At 35.2% G+C, this 21,751-nt stretch overlaps 1 long non-coding RNA gene across 1 annotated transcript in view; it reads left to right on the top strand.

Moving 5' to 3' along the window:
- Positions 1-21,319, top strand: part of LOC140699347 (uncharacterized) — a 300,931-nt gene extending 279,612 nt beyond the window's left edge. Inside the window, exons 5-7 of the long non-coding RNA XR_012077460.1 lie at positions 5,321-5,424; positions 8,534-8,743; positions 21,066-21,319. This is a non-coding gene — a long non-coding RNA (uncharacterized lncRNA). The remainder of the gene's footprint in view (positions 1-5,320; positions 5,425-8,533; positions 8,744-21,065) is intronic.
- Positions 21,320-21,751: the final 432 nt, after the last annotated feature.

Here is a 21,751-nt window from a genome sequence, read left to right as displayed (position 1 = left end):
GTTGAGTGGTAAATTTTATATATGTCTGTTTGTTCAAGCATATTATTTGTGTTATGTCATTACCCTCCCATTTTGAATGGGAGCTGAGCAAAGTACAAGACCCCAGAACGAAAGGAGGGTACTCATGTTATTGAATAGAGAAGAGAACCCTATTGGAGAGAAGGAAGAACTTTTTATTATCCATTTTTTCCCTGGACTGAACTACCTATAACTTAATTCCAAATATTTAAAATCAAACTTACCAAGAGACAAAAATCATAATAGTCTTCATGTTATCACCATTTTGTGTATAGTCTGATTCTGTAGGTAGCAAAATCAGAAATTAGATAACAGATATGTCATCTTAAATTTGTCACCAAAATAAAATATCAGAGGAAAGAGACTCTCACAGGACATTGTTCATTTTGGGAAAAAAGTGTTTAGATATTCCCCCTTTGCATTACTGTATTTTGATATAGGACACTCACACATGACATTTAAAAATATATATTATAATTTTATGCTTCTTTTATTTTACTTTTTATAAATAACTTGAAAATCCTGAGGGTTTCACATTAAGAAGATTCTTGTCACAACACAATAATTTATACATTATCAGTGTTTAGGCTTAATACTTCGAAATATCTCTCATAACTCTTTCAGTAAGGTTCTACCCATTTATGACTCATTCAAAGGGGTCAAGAATACAAGCCTGACAACCATTGGAAGGAATCCAGAATGAGAATTCAGAATAGTAATTTTTCTACAGAAATGTAATTGAATGCACATTAGTTATGTTAGATCAGAGGGTGTTCAGTGAGAATGAAAAAGGATTAAAACATACACTGAAAACGTGACACCTAATTTCTCACAGAAAAAGTAAGTGCGGTTAAACCACCCCACACATGATTAATGTCTGTAGATGACATTGTTCTACCATAGCAAGTTAAACTATTTACAGATAGAATAATAACAGAGGAAGAATTTTGGCAAAATTCCAAGGATTATTTTTATTATACTCTAGGGTAGAGGCTCCAGATAATACAATTAATGTTCCCTAGGTTGAAACTGCTGAGATTTAAGAAAATGGGAAATCAAAGTGAATTGAGTCAATGAACCTTATAGTTAAATGTAATCTTCTGAATTAGTTAATTTTGATATATTTTTCTCTGAAATCATTATTATTTGGATTGATGTTTAAGATCTATATGAGATCATTTATTCACTCATTATAAAACCATCTACTGCATAATTGCTGTGGGCAACATTTTTTGAAATATATACAGATTTGTGGAATATATTTTTTGTCCTTAAGAAGCTTGTGCTCTAATGTGGTAGGTGGTGATTTTGCAGTAAATAGTTCTGTTTTACAATATTCTAGTCTCTTCCTTTTGGAATATAGTAAAATTGCACCATTCTAGTGACATGTGAGCAGCAGCAGTGCCTGTCACTGGAAGTGACAGGCCTTTAAGCGTCCATGTATATCTAACCATCCTCCTTCTTCTTCTGTAATAACCAATGATATTCCAAATCTATAGACCCCAACAAGCTGAGTTTCTAAGTGAGGATATCATCAAGCGTGTTTCCCTTCTAATCAAAGGAAAATCAAATTCCTTAAGTCTATCCTGAATAACAACAACAAAAAGTCACACTATTAAACTTCCCTTTCTTTCTTTCTTTCTTTCTTTCTTTCTTTCTTTCTTTCTTTCTTTCTTTCTTTCTTTCTTTCTTTCTTTTTTCTCTCTTCCTTCCTTCCTTCCTTCCTTCCTTCTCTTCTTTTTTCTTTTCTTTTCTTTCCTTTCCTTTCCTTTCCTTTTCTTTTCTTTTCTTTTCTTTTCTTCCTTCCCCCCTTCCTTTATCTGTATAACTATCTATCTGTCTGTTTATTCAGAAAATACTTACTGAGCATTCCAGTCAAACCTCCATATTAAATGTAATAACTAAGTATACAAAGTTGAGTTGGATATAGTTCTTATTGTTAAGTTATGACTGGCTAGTAAGAGTAGATAGATAAGTAAACAGTAAAGTTACAGATTCTTTGCAAGCAGTCGGCATATGGTATGGCATGCAAACATATGATGAAGTGATTGGCATCTCTTACCTCAAAGGAAATGGTCAGGAAGGCAATGTTTCAGTGAAATTTGGAATGTGGGCAGGATCCTTCCGTTGGATTTAATAGGAGAGGATAGAGTATGCCTCTAAAATGACAGTATATGAAAAGACCCATCAGCAAAGACAAGTCTTGTGAAACATTATAGAAAATTCAGGAATCTGACAATAGTGCCATAATTGTGGAGTGAAAGCAAAGTGAAAACAGAAAGGATATTTTAAGTCACGTGGAGGAAATTTAACTTTATTCTATGAGCCATGTGGATGTTCTAAAAGCTTTTAGGCAATAGAGTACAAGCAGAATGAGACTTGCACTCAAGGAAGACCACTGTGACATCAGTAGAGATTAGGGTGTAACTCAGACAGCAAGAAGTTCAGGAAACTGCTCTCAGAGTTTAGTATCAAATAAAGAAATCAGAGTAAAATAGCAGAGTAGATAGAAAGTAACAGTGAAGAGAAAGCATATAAGGATATTAAAAAGTCAGAACCATTGTGAAAATGACACTTTATTTTCATTAAACATTTATTCTGTTCCAGGCACTATGCTGACTTCTTTAAAAGAATTGTTATACCTAATCCTTATAATAGTCTTAAACTTATGTTGTAGGTAACCTCTATGAGGCACAGAGAAGTGAGGAGCTGCCAAGATTATATAGTTAGAAGTGACAGTACTGGATTGTGTATAGGATATTTTACTTCAGGCCACATTCTTTTAATTACTACACTGCCGTCCTAAGCACAATTGGACTTAATGGTTTATTAAATAATACTGTTGTGTAATAATTTATCATAAAATATTCAGACAATATGATAGTTCAGAAAAAAATAATAACTAGAGAAATAAGAAGAGGGCTTCATTATACAGGTGGTAAATGAAACAGGCTTTAACAAATGGCCAAGATTTCAGCAAGTGAAATTGATGACAAGTTCATTCTAGATGTAATTAAATGCATAAAGTGAAGAACTTATGAAGTAGTTTCTGTAGTCAGTGAAAGGAGGAGTTTAGTGGGTTGAGAAGAAAAGTATTGAATTTTCAAGTAATTTTTACAGAAGTAAATAATAGATATTCAGTGGACCTTAAGTGGCAAAAGAGCCTTGAAAAAAGATCAGGGTCGGAGGGGAAGATTCACAGTTCCCAATTTCAAAACTTAGTGAAAAGCTACTGTATTCAAAACAATGTGGTATTGGCATAAGGATAGTCATAGAAATCAGTGTAATACAATTGAGAGTCCAGAACTAAACCCATACAACTATGGATAATTTTGTGTTAGGAGGAATCCTTGGAACGGTTTGGCTTTGGCATAAAGAGAAAGGCTACGTTGATGTAAAAGTGATTCTGTGTGATTCGAGAACTACAGCTAACCCTTCCTCTAAGATTTCAGAACCTGAAGTTTTTCAGTTTAGCCATGTCATGTCTGTTGTATATGTTGGATGAACTAGAACAAAGATAATAAATAGATCCAGACTTAGCCACTTGGACATGACTGCCAAGTTCAAGCTCAGGAAAATCAAGAGTGTCAGGATCCGCTGTAATATTTGTCATGGTTCTAAAAGGGACAAAGAACAACTTGAGAGTATTTTCCATGCAAAAGAGATGTTTAGAAGAACTCCTAATAATAAATTTCAATAAGCTTTATACATGTATAATTTTATAGCTATCCTATAATGTTTAATAGAACTTAAAAGTTTTGGGTTAAACTGGTTAACCTTGCAATACATTATTTGAAATGTGACTTTAGGAATAACAACAAAAGTCTTACTGTTATGGGAAAAACTAGATCAAGGAAACATGGAGTCAAGTGTGTGGGTCAGACTCTAAATTGTGCTTTCAGCTATTAGTAGGCAGGAAGCCATAGCCAGTTATTATCTGAGTAGAGGACATGTCAATCTGTCAGCCACAGCATGGTGTGTTTAAACAAAATTTCCCTTCAAATTCCAAATCCAGAAAAAGAAAGAAAGAAAGGCCCAAGTTGACAAGCAGAAGAGAAATCCCCACCAACCTCCAAGAAGCAGAAGTTGATTTACTCTTATTCTCTAATTTTACCTCCCTATGCTCTCTATCCTGTATGTAAACCCATCAGCATTGATGGTGGCTTTTGCTATATAACATGACATGTTTGTTCCATTTTTCAGTGTGCAAAGGGTGACATATACATGTGCAATCTGAGATAAGCTGGTATTGGCATTGCAGCATCTCAGAAATCTTTACTGTAATTCATAGAAAAACAGTATGAGAAACACAGTTTATTTTTATGGCATTTTTTGGTCATTTTGGGAGAAAAAAACAACCAAAAAAAAGTCGGTGCTGATTAATTCCCCCATTTCAGAAATGCTGCCTTTTGTGAACTCAGCAATAAGCACTACCTGAGAACTTCCAGATGATAAATATAAAATGGTTCTTATAGGGGGAAAAACAACTTTTTCATTATTGAAACCACCCTAAAGGGATTTTTGATCTTAGAGCTGAGACCGGTTTTTTATGAAGTGGGAAAATTAGATACTTTCTTGATTCAATCATTTCCTCTGAAGGTAGTTTTCTTCAATTGTATATTTTATATAGCTTCACCCAGCAAATTAAACAAGCCTGGGTTTGAATCCCAGTTATATGACATTGAGTCCCTTAAGCTTTCTAAGTCTCAGTGTACCTCATTAGTATGTTGTGAGTCTTAGAACAGTTTATATACATAACATAATATAATCAGTATAGCTTGTTATTTACATAAACCCTAGAATCAGATAGGACTGGGTTTGAACCCCAGCTTCCTTTCTTACTAGCTGTGCAGCCTTAAATAATTACTAAATATTTTTAAAGCTTTGGTTTCTTTATCTGTTAAGTGAGGATAACAATATAACTACCCCATAAGGTTGTTGTGAGGAGATGCTATCAAAATCTCATAGGAATATGAAGCGTTATTATTCAGTATCCCTTCAATCCTGTATCACTGCACAGCTCGGTAATGCCTAGAATGACCCCAGAATCTGTCTCTCTCTCTCAATTTTTTTCTGCATACTAACCTTTCAGAACAGCCTTTTTCTCATTGTTAGTTGTCTTTTCGGAAATTTTCAGTGACTCCTTTCTACCTACTACATCAAATCTAAGGTCTCAGAGACAAAGTTATATACTTGTTTAGTGACCTTTGAATCAGCCTAATTCAAATGTTGACTTCATCTTAAATTAGCAATTAAAACCATGTGACATTTGAACACATTTCTTTGTCTTTCCATGTCTCAGGTTTTTTCTTTTATAAAAGGAAGATGATATAGTCCTTTGCCTATAGGTTGTTGTTCCGAGGAAACAAGATGATAATAAAGCATTTAATACAAATCTGGTTTAAAGTAAGTGTTAAGTAAAATCTAGCTAATTTTTCTAATTCAGTTTTTATAAAGTTCTGTCTTACATGTTTGTAAATCCTGCAATCTCTGATTTTTTAATATAACCATCCTTTGTAGCAACAGTTGAGCAAATTTATTTTAACTTCTCTAGGACACTTCTTCAACTGGTATGTCTTAGTGATAATTTTTATAGAACTACTACATATTTTGCTTTGCCTGTAAGTACATATATTATTTTAGAGATTTTTAAATAATCCTTCTTTTAAAAATTAAAGCTTTATTAACAAAGATTGTGGATATTTATTTTTAAGTGGTAGTATAATCATTTATCTCCCGGATAAGATGGCTCTTTATTTCTCTAAATTTTACTAGTAAATCTGAAAAATTTTACTAATGAAGAAATAAGAAAGTACTGAGAGAACTGTGTCCAAAATAGGAATTTTCAATATGTATTACCTTAGCAGTTCAATACCTTTGCTAGATAGTTCCATTTGAAATATTTTTGCCTCATAAATTTGGGAGAGAGATTTTTACAGCAAAATACAAAGAAAATTTTACCAACTGCACCTCTTCCTTTAATTCACAGAAGGCCTTAGCTAGAGGTAATTGTTTATAGTACTTTTTTAAAATTTTCTCAAAAAAGAAACACAAATTTTTAAGGGCAATTATAATTCAAATTTGCTGAATATGAAAAAAAAATCTGAGAACAAGAACTAAACTCAAATACTACTTTCTCTTGGGGATTAGTTTCCCCAGTGCAGGATTTGTTTCTTTCATGGCTACTTTGAAGAATAGCAGGAGTGTTCCTATGAGAGCCAGCCTCCCAGAGACTCACTGTGAGTTTTGTTTGCTATGCTGAGTCCTAGCTCCTCTATCTATGAGGAACAAATGATTAGGTGCTAATAGGAAGCCATAAAATGTAGCTCATGGACCTGATGTGGGCTCCTTTGTGGGGCATTAGTTTCTGGATAAACCTGTCTCTCCCTCAGGCACTGGCTCATATACAGTACAGGCTACAGAAAAGAACTGATGCAAACACTTCCCACATCCCACCTTTCCAATTTGGGTTGCAAATGTTAGTGATTATCATTCTTATTTAAGTTGTAAGGCCCAAAATAATCCAGGTAACTTAAAACTTAAAATGATAATGGAAAATCATAAATATTTATACAGCTTTTGCTAAGTGCCTGTCACTGTATTAAGCAGTTGATACTCACTTATTTAATGCTCACAGACAGAATGAGGATAGTACTGTCATTATCCCTATTCCATAGATGGTACATACAGGGTAAGTGACTTCCCAAGTTCCTACAGTCTGTCTCTGGCATCTGTGCTCTTAATGCATAGGCTATATCATACTTCAAAATGCAGCTTTCGGGCAATATATTGGGACTTTCAATAAAGTATTATTTTTGTCTTTGAATGATCATGGCATTTTTAAGGTGTTAAACAATTTGCTAGTCCTTGTTTTTTGTTTTTGTTTTTCCTATCTGAGTATTTATTCCAATTTTATTTGGATCACATGTCCCAAACTTACTAAGTTGTGCTGAAGCCTAATTCAGGAGTCCAAGCTATCCTTCGGAGTGTTTCTCTAGGGCTCTTACTGCCTGAAAGATCAAAGGAGGTCAACTTTAAGAACTTCTTAGAAACCACTCATATAGAAAGGTTAAGGCAAAGTAGATTAAACAGAGTTTTTGTAGACAGTTGTAGTATGAAATTTTAAAGTGTATCTAAACTCAAGAAACATGTTGGGAACCTATAAAATCACATTTTGGGGGGAACCTGTCCTACAGTTCCATGAATCAGAAAAGCATAAGGGGGAGCATTTTTCAAGATGAATTCATTACAGATTTCCTTGGGACAGAAAACAAACTCATTAAGGAATTACAGTCACTCACGAAATGTTCCTTTGTTCACTAATTTATTAATTCAACCAACATTGGCTTTCTGTGCCCTTCAGTCAAGACATACTATACTTTATATTTTAGCCCATCATTTACTAACTCTGTTACTTTGAGAAATTTACTTAAAAGTCTTTAAGCTTTTGTAAAATAAAAGTAATTTCTGCAACTTTTTAGACAGGTTTAAGGGATATCAATGGAAAAATACATATAAAAAGCATGTGGTATCCTCTAAGGCACTAAAATTGGTCTTCTCACTCCTTCATATTTTTTTCTTCTAAACTTGCCTATAACTTGATCCATGATAAATAATTTTAAGACCATAGCTCATGTCCATTATATTATTTTTATTAAAAGGCTTTATTTTTCTAATTTGATTTTCAATTTTTCATTCTACTGTTATAAATCTTTGACAAACCTTGATACATGCCCAATACACACGCACACACACTCACACACCCGTCTCATAAAATCTCTGCTTTAGGTTACATGTCCTCCCTAAGCACCCCCATATTCCATACTTCTACATACAATGTCAAACCTCTACCTCTGACTAAACTCCTTAAAACCTTTCAGCTGAAAGATGATTCTGACTACTCAAGGTCCACTATACATACCTTTGCCCCATGAAACATTTCTTGGTTCCTACGATGGCATATTTCTTCCTTTCGACATTGCTACAACAATTTGTATGTACTTTTATTGTGCCAGTTATCTTAGGTTGCCCTCCATTCTAGTCTTTGATATATATACCATTTTATTTGTATCTAATCTCCATAACCCGAAGATGAGTTTCCTGAGGATATGTGGCTTACTCAGCTTTGAATCCTTTTCAGTAGCTGCCACAGTGTATGACAAACCATAGACATGTAAATAAATACTTGGCCAATTTAATTGCATGGCTTAGTTGGTTCATCCTCATGAGAGACATATTATAGGTCACACAGCACATGAAATTGCTGTGACTGAATTTTTCTACCTGCTTATTAAGGCCCATTTACTTTCACTAACAGTTGGACAGGTGGTGGGATCATTAGGCTAATCTTCAAGTTGTGGATTCAGCTGTATTTTTCAGTGGTCATCAATGTACTTTATTGTGGATAACTGTGTTGAAATGCCTTTTGGCATTATGTGTATAGTCAAAGAAATGTTCATTGAATGTAATAGAGAGAAGATAATGACTTTAATTTTCTTCTTTTTATTCTCCATAGGATATAATGTAAGTACAGCTATTGGTAGACCGTTTGGTTCATAGAAACATCATTTTCATACTGTCAACTATTGTATTAGAAGAAGTGTCAAATTCAGGTAACCTGTAAAATAGAGTCAACCGTTATACTCCATTGAAAAATAAGCAAGCAACAAACAAAAACAGGAAAAATCCTTTGGAACCTTTGCAGTTTTAATGAGACCTTTACCTGGTAAGCAAGCAGAGTGGTCAGATAGAACTTTTTTCCATTTCCACTTTCTGATTTAATGCATTTATAATTGAAGGAGATAATTACAGACATCAGAAATTATTTTATACTTATTTCTGAAGGAGAAACAACAGTAATAGAGAGCATGAGATAAATGTATTTTTCCATATGTTCTTGTAGGTTTACAGAGTATTCCCAGTTTCAGAAAAGCTTTTTTCTGCATTTTTAAATTGACACACTATTATTTAAAAACTATATCTTGGTTATACTAAAATATAATTTAAGTCTAAATTTCTGAAATCTGTGACATTATTGCATCCTAAAATCAGATTAACTTTTTCATATCCGATAGCTATGTATCTTTTCATAAGGCATTTGTAAGCATATCTACACTAAACAGTCTAGCATAAAATAAAATTTAGTGAGGCACTAACTCTAGATTTTTCTACCAAAGAGTTGAAAAATTTTAAAAGTATCACTGATCCTCATTATTTTCAGATTTCATATTTGCAAATTTGCCTATTTGCTAAATTTGTTTGTAACCCCCAAATCAATAGTCATGGCACTTCTGCAATAATTTTCAGACATGCAGAGTGGCAAAAAAATCTTGAGTAGTCTAACAGGCACATTCCCAGCTGAGGATGGACATGCATTCTTGTGTCAGTTCATACTATAAACAGGCATTCTTTTCACTTTTTATGTAGTGCTACACTTTTCAGATTTTTGTGCATTTTTTGGTGATTTTGCCATTTTAAAAACTCCTCAAGGGTGGTACCGAAGTGCCGCCTAGTGTTTAGTGCTGGTAAGTGCAAGAAGACTGTTAGGTTGCTATGAGAATATACATGTGTCACTTAAGGCTCATTCAGGCATGAGTTACTGTGCTGTTGGTCTTGAGTTCCATGATCAATCAACAATATATATTAAATAAGATGTCTTTAAACAGACATTTGTATGCATATATTAAGGTTCTGTATTGATAGGTTGATGAAAATGAGACCAAAGGCTTGCAGGAAACTTAACTTCTAACTTCTCATTTGGTATTCACTAATTCAGGGTTTGCAGTGAGCATATAGAAAATGACTACCATGAATAATGAGAATTGCTGTGTTTCATGGGTTTGTCTCCTACATCTGATTACTGGGTCAGAATAAAATTGATGCTCTACTTACCTTATCTCTGACCTTTATGTACAGTGCATTGCTATGGTTTTTCTTTCTTCTTCTCCTAATAATAATAGACATCTTTTGTGCAAGACACCTTGCATAAAGTAGCTTATTTTATATTACCAACTAGATAATCCCATGAATTAAAAAAATTATGCTCCTTTCATGCATTAAAAATATTGAGACTCATATCTGATTATCAATGCTAAAAATAATTGTAATATCCATAATATCCCATGTAAATGAGGATGTAAAGGAACTGGCACTCTTCATGACTGACAGATTGTAAAATCCTGACGTACACATGCACACACATGTACGTAACAATGCAGACACACACAATCACACACACATAAAGCATTATGCAAGCTAAACCAAATAATGCTCTTGCCTTGTAATTGAGTTTTTTGTAACAACTATGAAAATGTCTGATGACACAGGGAAAGCTTGTCTTAGAGCATTTTATATTCTGGTAGCATACACATAGTGAAAATAGCTAAAGGAAAAGGGGAGGGAGGTGATTCCAGTGACTAATTCCTTGTGTTTCGTTACTCAGAAACATTCAAGTAGATTGCTGGATTTTTCCTTATTAATTCCATGATTTAATTAGCTAAGTTTAATTTAGCTCTAGATAATTTTAAATTATATAATTCCATTATTCAGGCAGACCACTACAACTTCCCAGTAAAATCCCAAAGTTTCTTAGCTTCTTTATGCTGGAGGCACCAGTATCCACCACACAGTGTTCCTCAATAGGATTCTTCCATACATTCAAGCCTAACTGCCATCTGCGGTGTTCACTGTGCCCTTTTGAAAATTGAATGCATCCTTGTTGCACCCAACTCTCTAAGTGCTGGATTCTCCATAGAACTTTTTTGCTTGGCATTTCTAGTGCATGAAGTTGACCTAGCCAGTGAGTTCTGTGTCTCAATGATTATCCAGCCAGATGTCATTCTCTCTTTTTAAAGATAAATCCATTATTCAGACTAGTTTCCAGGAAATTAGAGAAAGACAGCTCCCCAATCCCCCCCCATAATATCTCTCTCTCTCTCACACACACACACACCCTCCCACATACTCCTTGAGAGGATATGAAAATGCACATACTTACCATGAAGCAGGTAATGCTGTTGTTAAATTTTTTTTTTCAATAATATCTTTCTTTTTCCCCATTTAAAGCCTAGGGTAGGGTAAAGAGTAAGTGTTCCAAAAGTGCTTTTGGCTGTCTCTTTGTAAGACCTTTCTTTAGAATTTGTGTATTGGGTGGTTGTGGGGAGGGTTGATTTGTCACCTTTTATTTTTGCATTTATATTTCAACAAACGTGCATAGACAACAGGAAAAGTCCCATTTGTTACCAGGAATCTCAGTGTACATTTACATGCTAATTACATTCTGGAATATAAATTGCTTCAGTCTAAAGGTAAAATTGTGATGTTTTCTCTAGTCTTGTGGACTTTTTAATACTAAAGTATAGCTTTTTGATCTGTGGTTGAATTCTGCCAGGGAAAATTACATACATGTAATGAAAATAAGCTGACACAAAGATGATTTAACACATTTGAGTTACCTAACCAATAGTTGTGTTGGTCAAATATTTTCCCAAGATAATTAAGAAAATACATGCTGAGTAAGAGAATTACAAACAGCCCTGACTACAGCAGGAGACATATCACTCTTGCCTGTGGCACGTATGAGGCTAACTCCTGTCGTTGGATATCTGACTACACCATAACCCTGAAGGAAAAGAAAGGTGGCTGGAGCCTTCTAAGACAAGAGGAGACTGTGTTGATGAGTTTGATGCAGAGCTTCAGATCTTCCAGAATTTGCCTGAGAAGCCAATTTGGCCAGCAGCTAATATGCCATTATGGGCGGATATAGGCTTGTGGCCTCATACTCTGAAAGTTTGTCAAAGACCGTATCTCAGATGAAGCAGAAACCCATATTCCATAAACACTTGAGAAAGGGGGTCAGGGCTAACGTGGTTATATTTATCAAAAGGAAAAACATCGAGGAAAATGTTCATTTTTTAATCAATTTAATTCCATTATGTCATTTTTAAGACTAGCTATTTTCTATCTATTGTTACAATAAATAGGCTTCTTTTGGTGTCCCTAGATATTATCCTGGGAAAAGGGTAGTATGAGATAAAAATTAAAAAATAGAAGTAATCCCTGATGTTCTAAAATTCTAGAACTTTAAAATTCTTTTTTAAAAAAAGTATAAATATAGAGAAAACTATATGGTTTTGAATGAATGGTCTCCAGCTAATGTTTCAGAAGGAGGTTTTTATGTTTAATGAAGTTTTCTTCCTAGGATCCTTAACAGAGACTACTATTCTTTGAATGCATTTGAAATCTGAAGGTTTATTTTTGTTCATTTGTTGTTGTTGTTGTTTTTAGCCCATAAGCTCTAGAAGAACAAATATCCTATGTAGTTAGGAAAAAATTGTGAGTATGTGTGTGTTTCATTATATAAACTGGCAAAATAGTTCCATTACATTCCTAAGGGAAAAGAAAGACTAACAAAAATGAGGAATAACCAAGTACTTAATTTTCTAAAGTGGGCAGGTAAATGCATCACCATATTGCTTGCCTTTTCAGGAGTCCAGAAAATGTTTGAGGAACACAGATGTTCCTGGAAACTTGAGGGTAGTGATAGAAACTCTTACCCCAATGTTCTTATCCCTTTTTGGAGGCTCCATTTCTGTACAAATCAATGATTTCTAAAACACTTAAACTAATGAATTGTATACAGACTTTATTTATTTCACTTTCACTAGGCATTTCCATGTCTATAAAACACACAGTTGAGCACAATTAGTTTTTTGGCAGAACTGTAAATATAGTCAGTTCTTCCCTCTTATGTCAAGCACATAATAGCAGCAGCTCAGTTGAAAACCATTTATAGGCTCTAGTTCTTTTTTTTTTTTCCTGTCATTTTGATGACTTCTCATCAGAGTGCTTCTATGAATGCTTTAAAATTTAGAGAGCTTGAAATTAAACATGAATCTGGATCTTTAATGTAAATTTTGAATATTTCATTAAGCTTGTGATCAGATTTGAGATTTTCTTCCTTCAGTTTTGACCTTAATTTGTAGTTTGACTCATTCGATTCTGGTTATAAGCTGAAAACACTGAAGTGCCAGATTTGGAGAACTGGAGGTGATTCTGTCCAATGATGATGCACTATCTTCTAGAGTAGTTTTAGAAGCATAAAAGACTGAGGTGAGATATAAGCAGGCCCATTTGCCCAAGATAGTCTTAGTTTCTGACTGTTGTCCCAAAGTGCATATTAATGCCACCTTTACACATTGAAGTACCCTACTTTGATCAGTTAAATAATCATTGTAGAATAAATCCCTGTGGGTATAAGGTGCTGACTTCTATTCAGGTATCATAAAAGGAAGAGATTTTGTGACTCTTGAAGATAAACCACTGAAGTTATAGATGTAATACTGCTTTTCTATATATACATGTAACCAAATATTAGACTGTTACTTGGATATATTTTATTCCATTTAGTCATCACTTTTATTTTTAAAAAATTATTGTCATAATAATTCAGGCAGTAGACCAACTGTTTGCTAGTTATTAATGTGTTTATCAAATTTTACTTTGCTTTATTTTCCTCTTTTAGAAGGTTATAAATTCCTAGTGAACCATGGTCATGCCTTGATCATTTTTGTTTTCCCACAGCAAGTAGTAGAATGTATAATATAATGTTAAGAATAATTATAATAATGGTGATAATAATAACCATCCCATTCCATAGCTCTTTTAATTGTGCTAGGCACTATATAGAAAATCATTAAATACTGTTTAAAAACTCTAAAATAGTCTATCATGTGTTAGGATTCTCCAGAGAGAGAAAGAGAGAAAGATTATGAGGAACTGGTTCATGCAGATGTGGAACTGAGAAGTTTCATGATCTGCCATCTGTAAGCTGGAGACTCAGGAAAGCTGGTGATACAGTTCAATCTGAGTCTGAAGACCTAAGATAGGGGAGCTGGTGGTTGCATCTGAGTACAGGGTTGCTGATGATTAAGTCTAAATCCTAGTGCAGGGAAGATCGATGTCTCAGCTCAAGCAATCAGACAGAGGAGGGACAAATTCTCTCTTCCTCTGCTTTTGTTTTATTCAGGCTCTCAATAGATTGGATGATACATTAGGGAGGGCAGTCTGCTTTACTCAGTCTACTAATCCAATGCTAATCTCATCCACAAACACCTTCACAGTCACACCCAGTAATAATGTTTAGCTAAATAATTGGGTACCCTGTGATCCAGTCTAGTTGACACATAAAATTAACCATAACAAGTCCACCCTTTGCCACACTGGCACCCATACCACCTCCTGAAACTACATTTAATTTCCAAACACAGGCAATAACAAGGTCATAATTCCACCTAAAATGATACAGCTGTTTTGCATCCTACCAAAAATGCATTAAGCCTTTCACCAGAGGAAGTAAAGTCCTTGAATGATTTTTTCTCTTTGATATCCCAAAACTTAAAACTATGATGTGAAATTAAAAATACTTAAATAATATGATATGAAGTCAGTACATCTTATGTAACATTACAGGGTGTATGTATGTAACACACACACACATATACAGTTGACCCTTGATTAATATGGGTTTGAACTGTGCAGTCTACTTATACATGGATTTTTTTTTCAATAAATACGCGCTACAGTACTACACGATTGATCCATGGTTGGTTGAATTTCCAAGTGTGGAACTGTGGTTACGGAGAGCTGACTAAAGTTATAGTCAGATTTTCAACCGCACAAGGTTTGATGCCCCTAATCCCTACATTGTTCAATAATCAACTATATACATGTTTCAGTCCATTCGGCTGCTGTAACAGAATACATGGATTAGGTGGCTTATAAACAACATTTATTTCTCTCAGTTCTGGAGGCTGGGAAGTCTAAGATCAAGGTACTGGTAGATTCACTGTCTGGGAAGACTCTGCTTCCTAGTTAATAGGTAGCCATCTTTTTACTGTATCTTCACATGGCTGGAGAGGCAGTTGAGTTCTCTAGAGTCTCTTTTATAAAGGCACTGATGCCATTCATGAGGGCTCTTTGCTCATGACCCAGTCACCTTCTAAAGGCCTCGCTTCCAAATACCATCATATTGTGGATTAGATTTTATCATATGAACTTGGGAGGACATGGGCATTCAGTCTATTGCATCACACAAATTTATTCATAATAAAATAAGGAGGATTTACATAAGATAGTTCCAGTCCTCATTTCTGTAACTGGTCACATGGTTATAACTGGTATTTATAAGTACCTTCATTCACTACCCACTCTATATTCCCTTTACCTTCACCAAGAATCTCAACAGTCTGGTTCTTTACCTGATGAGGTGACCCAAATCTTCATTCTGGACCATTACTAGTCTTGCCTCGATTGGTTTGTTATAGTTTTCCATTGGTCTCAATCACATGGTATGGTAATACTAAGAGACACTGTCAGGGATTCCCTGTATTCCAGACATACATTTTAGTTCTTTTATTATGGAGTAGTAGTCCAGTATCTTCTTGGTAGTCAGGACCAATCATCCCATTTAGTAATTTCCATTTTTGCATACTGATTAAGAAGCATGAGGAACACAGAGTGGCCAGGTGGCAGTCTTAACATCCAGTTCAATGGAATCACTGTTGTGTCTCCTGAGAGGAACATTTTTCCCTCTGGACTAAGACTTCTAGGCCAGCAGAACATAAGGTCTCCAGAACAGGAAGCAAACATTTTCCTAGTTGGTCACTGAAGTTAATAGTGAGTGATACCTCTCCCATTTCCATTCCTTGATTCTTGGACCCTTGAATCCTGGCTATGGAAGAAACAGCAGTATATATTAGATGTTGATTCAGAGCATATACACCTTCTGGAGAACCTTGTCACAGCACATTAAGTACTGCCATCTACCTGTATGGTAACTGAGTCTTCTAAAGAGTATTCCATCGTTCTGTCAAGCCAGCTACTTCAGGATGATGGGGATTAGTAAGACCAGTAAATTCCATGAGCATGAACCTTTTGCTGCACTCCTTTAGCTGTAAAGTGAGTTCCTTGATCAAAAGTAATGCTATGTGGAATACCATGATTGTATTCACATTTTCGCCCATTCAGAGTGGTCTAGCAATATACAATTCCCCAAATTTCCTTGTCATCAATTTCCAATTGTTTCTTCCAAGTCCCTGACCATCCAGCCAACCATTGATCACAGCCTGTGCATTGGTATATAATCACACATCTGGCTTTCATATTCCAGGCAAAGTAAAAAATTAGGTTCAGTGTTTGAGATTCTGCCCACTGGAACAATTTTTCTTCAGTACTGTCCTTCAGGGTTATACCAGAGAGGTGCTGTAATACTGTAGCTGATCACTTTGAAGTGGTGCCTGCGTATCATGAGGAACCCATCCGTAAGCCAGGCCAAAGCCTTCTCTTCCTCTGTCAGCTCATCATAGGGATCTCCCCATGAGGCTATAGAATCAAGTTGGAAGAGAGAAGACAGTGTAACAAGAGTGGAGACTGTGGACATTTGGGCCACTTATTTATGTAACTTATTTGTGGCTTCAGGCCTGATAAGTATTTATCACTTTCGTTTGACGAAAAAGCATTGCTGTGTACTCCCAGTTTTATGGGTTGGTGGGTTAGATGATATTCAGTTCATGATGGGCAGCTCAGATCACATTTTAACCTGTGTTTAAGTGTACAGTCTCTACTAAGGCCTCATAGCAGGTCAAGAGCTATTTCTCAAAAGGAGAAGTTATCTTCAGAAGATGACAGAGCTTGGCTCAGAAATCCTAAAGTCCTGCACTGTGGTTCACTTATAAGAGTCTGCCAAAGGCTCCAAACAGCATCGCTATCTGCCACTGACATTTCAAGCATCATTGGATTTGCCGGATCATATGGTCCAAGTATCAGAGCAGCTTGTGCAGCAGCTGGATCTTTTACAGAAACTTCTGTTTTGGGCTCATCAAAACTAGCAGCTTTTTGGGTCACTTGGTAAATGGGCCATATTAATACACCCAAATGAAGAATTTATTGCCTCTATAATCTAAAGAGGTTCACCTCACATTGTGCTTTTTTTTTTTTTGATTTTAGGAGGGATCAGATCCAACGACTTATTCTTTACTTTAGAAGGGCTACATCAACAAGCCCCTCATCACTGGACTTCTGAAGATTTCACTAATGTAGAAGACCCCTGAACTTAAAAACAAAAAGACAAAAAAACTCAAACTTTATTTTTTAGAGCAGTTTTAGGTTTACAGCAAAATTGAGAAGGTGCAGAAATCTCCCATATACACCTGTCTCCAAACATGCATGGCCTTCCCCATTGTTAACTTACCCCACCAGAGTGGTACATTTGTTTTAATTTATGAACTTAGATTAACACATCATAATCATCCAGAGTCTATAGTTTACCAGTGATGTAGTAATAATCACCACCCCTGCATCTCTCTAAATCCTTGATGGTGGCACTAATATCTGCAATCTCTTCAGGTATTCTTTTTAAAACTATTTTCCCAGGTAGAGGCAGTTCTGGTGGCTTCCATCTGGCCTTTCCCACCATAATAACCTTTACTTTACTGCTTATGGAACCATTGTGAAGATTTTGAGGGCTATTGAGTATATCTATGCCAATTATATATTCTGGAACAGGGGAAATAACCACAGGATGAGTTTGGGAACCACTGGGTCCATTGTGAGACAGAACTGAGCTAAAACTCAACTGATCACCTGACTTCCAAAAGTCCCTTCTCTGACTGGTGGTCCACAATGGAATTAGTATCTCCTGAACATACTGTCAGTTCATGTCCAGTGCACAGTAGTCTCTGAAATGACTATTTCCTTTTCTTCAATACACAGTTACCCTGGTAAAAGACAACAGGTTCCTTTGGGCAACATAAAGTTTTGGTAGTGTACTAGGGTCCTCTATCTAGGGAGTCTGACCTCACCTTTATTCAAGGGGTTCTGGGTTTGTACACTGGCTCAGGTCCAGGGAATGATTGAGGGGCTGTGAGTCTCAGTTTTTACAATTCAGGATTAGATTTCTGTTTACTTGACCTAAAACTCTTGTGTTCTTGTAAATCAATTAAGAATTTAGTAGGCATCACATTAGATCACTTCTAGGAACACCATGATCAACTAGCCAATGCCTTATGTCTGCACAAGTCAGACTTGTTTTATTATTGCTTTGACTCTGATGTTTGTTAAGGTAACCATACCTACCTTGTCTTTGGCAGTTGAGTGCTGCCACATGGCTGTCGCCACCTCAGGATCCAGTTATTTCCATTCCATTAAAGATTCCCATTCCATTTCAGGTTCCTAGTTCAATGGCTCAGTTCCCACTGAGAAGTCTGACCTTTAAGGAAGAGAGACCATATAGCTCTTCAAGGATGCTAGGACTCTCTTTATAAATTTACTTCTTTGACTACTTGGCCCAACCAGTTTGGATAAGTAGGTACTAATTGACAAATTCACTCTAACATTCTAATTTCTTTTAATTCATTTCTATAAAGTAAACCAAGGCAGGTTGAGCATTTCCAATTTACTCATGGTGGGTCTTGTTTTTGTCCATGTTTCAACCAGCCAAGGAAACCATTAGAGTCCTTTCTAACTCCTTGAACTACAACGTTAAATCCAGAATCTCTGTTTAGAGTATCCATATCAATAAACAGCTCGATCACACTTTATATTTCTTCACCATTATCCTACAGTCTTACATTCATTCCCACCCAGATTTTTCTCTCTGTATAAATTAGAAAATTCAGCTTGTTGGAGTGTAGCATTTCTCTTCATGGATCACACTTTGTACCTCACCGAAGGGGCCTTCCTGGAACTTGAGTCTAGTTATAGGTCATGAAGCAAAAAGGAGTGGTGGGGCTGAATCCTGAGGAAATCTCGCATTGTCTTGCATGACAGCTACCTCAGGAGAGACCATTACTGTTTCTTCAGACAGTGCAGGGTTAATTCCCTTTTCCAGTATGCTACATTGCCTCAATATATACTTGCTGAAATAAATATAATACAGTGCTTTAGAAGAAAAGGCTTAAGTTTACTTAAGCTTGGGTTAACAGAAGAGGTTTCATAGAGCAGAAGATATTTTATCAGGCTTTAAAAAGATGGGTGAGAATTGCCAGGAAAACAAAACAACAGAAGCAAAGTGTGGATATAATAAAATAGTTCTGGAAAACAAAGATGGAAAGATGTTTGGGTCAGGTTAAGAGGGTAAATTATATAGAATGTTGGACTTCACTCCATAGGCGTAGCAATGTGGCTTATATCTATCAGTCTGTATACATAATTTAAATTTAATTGAAGAGTGGTATGTAAGGTCGAATAGCATGGTTGAGGTGAATATAAGATGGAAAGAGATCAGAAAGATATTATAAATGGTTTTTATATAAAAAACTTAAGTGTTAAACTATCTACATAATTCTATATTCTGCCTTTTCTGTCTATGATGATATCCTCAACTTTATTTTTTGTCAGGTGTGTTAATTATAAAGCAAGTTTACAGTGGCTGATTCTTTATATTTAACCATATATATTTTGGTGTTGATTAAAAGCTAGATTTATTTCAGATTTGACAAGAGAATATCTGTAGAAAAATATTTTAGAAAGTAATTATTTTTCAGTGTTTGCCCAGTTTATTCTGTATGAAAAGGTGATGTTAATCTGTATGAAAAGGGCAATGATCATACAGCTTTCAGTTCTTTCTAAGGCTTCACTTCCTCAAACAGTTCAGCTATACTAATCAGTGGCTACTTTGCTACTGGATACTACTAGAAATAATTAAAGGCATGTTCCAACAGAAGCACAGTTCGTTTATCACTTACCCAAATTAAGAGGGTGGAAACGTTATGAGTTATACTATGTTGCAACAGGACATTTGTAGATCATTGCTGATGATAAGCTGCTTTTGTGCTGATTTTCTTGCTTATCTATGGCAAAAGGTATCTTCTTTTCTTAAACAATAAATTCTTCTTTTCTTTCCTTTAAATGCTTTCAGTTGAACACAGAAAAACAGTATTTCCGAGCATCCTTTGCATTTATGCTGGGTTCTGGCCAACAGCAATTGGGCAATATTTACACTTCAAATACAAGCTGATTTTTGCTTTAAAATATTTCTGCCTGTCGTTGGTGATACTTTCTTATTTTTATAACCTCACCACCATTTTCTTTAAATTTGTTAGTCAATCCTCGCACAGGCTCAATGGTACTTTCATATCATAAGTAATCCCAAGAGGAACTTGATTACAGGTACCAGAAGCATAAGCCAATCAAAAGTAGATATCACAAATTGTTAACAAATATATGAATTCTAAAATTTAGCATTGAGCTATCTTATCAAAGACAATATTATGGAATAAAAATTGGCTATGAAAGTGATTCTTGGTATCTGAACTTGGAAAGTGACTGTCTTCTTGAAAGAAGTAGCTACAGAACCCACAACATATCAAACAACCCAAACTTTATAAAATAATCACTTCAAAAATAGTATCTTAAGAAAAAAGTAAATAAATTAAGCAAACATATCGAAAACTGAAATTATTTTATTACCAAGCAACCCTTCCCATGACTCACTAATGAAATTAATTTCTCCATCATGAAAGGCAAAAGGGATTGTTAGAAATGCAGAGAAATACATCAACTTGATTATCAACAAAATACCACTAATGAAAGTGCTAAAATATTTAGATTTTCTGGGATTTTGGATATTCAAAGAAAACTGAATTTGTCATATTTGTTGTCCAACTCATATAGGACTGGCTTATGGTAAAGATGTGAGATCTGCAGTCTGAGATTTCCCTTCTTCACTTTTTTCTCATCTCACTTCTCTACTGTATTCCAGCCCTGATCTCCTACCTTTATGGCTCTAATCTGTTCTCAGTGCAAATCTTAATGAAAAGCAATAGCTTAAAGTGTTGCAAACATTGCTTGTATCAACATACCAGGTAGATTTGTGACTCTTTATTCAGTCACACCTGGGGCAGGTGTCCTGTACTTGTAAATTAAAGTAATGTCAGTATTGATCAATGCCTTTCTCATCTGTGTGTTTCCTTCATATTGGGTACAATGCTGAGCGTTTATATCTCAATCATTAGATCCACATTCTCAGACATACAAAATTTTTTTTTTAGGTTCAAAGAGATGAAGTTGCTTACTCAACGTCACAGAAATGATTTTGACAGAACTTGGTACACTTGAATTCAAAATTTATGTTTTCTTAAAAAACCTCTGAATGGCTCCCTTTAGAAGCAACTAATCTGCTGAAATCTTTAATGAATGGTAATCCAGATAGCCTATGAATTTTGGAGCACTTATGGAAAACGTCATGAGGAACATGACAGTTTTGTATCATATGAAGTCATGATTAAAAGTGATGTGAGCAGCATTCACTGTGGAAAACAGTCTGGCAGTTCCTTGAGTGGTTAAACATAGAGTTACCATGTGCCCAGAAATTCCATTCCTAAATATATACTCGAGAGTTATGAAAAAATAGCTACACAAAACATGTACATGAATATTTATATCAAGAGATCAATGGAGAACAGTGTATTAGATGTATACAGTGGTGCTCAGCCAATAACTATATATTTCTTTTGAGGGGGTAGGTGATTATGTTATTTATTTATTTATTTATTTTTAATGGAGGTACTGAGGATTGAACCCAGTACCTCATACCTGCTAAGCATGCATTCTACCACTGAGCTATACCCTCACTGTAAGGCAATGCTGTAACTATAAACATATGGAGAATAATGGAATCTGAAGTTACCAAATTTCTCACCTTCAGAGGAGAGACTTAGTAAATGTAGAAAGGAAT

Source organism: Vicugna pacos, chromosome 11 (genome assembly GCF_048564905.1).
Source record: "Vicugna pacos chromosome 11, VicPac4, whole genome shotgun sequence".
NCBI lineage: Eukaryota > Metazoa > Chordata > Mammalia > Artiodactyla > Camelidae > Vicugna > Vicugna pacos.
Note: the sequence above shows the minus strand (reverse complement) of the source record. Positions and strands in the feature narration are given on the sequence as shown.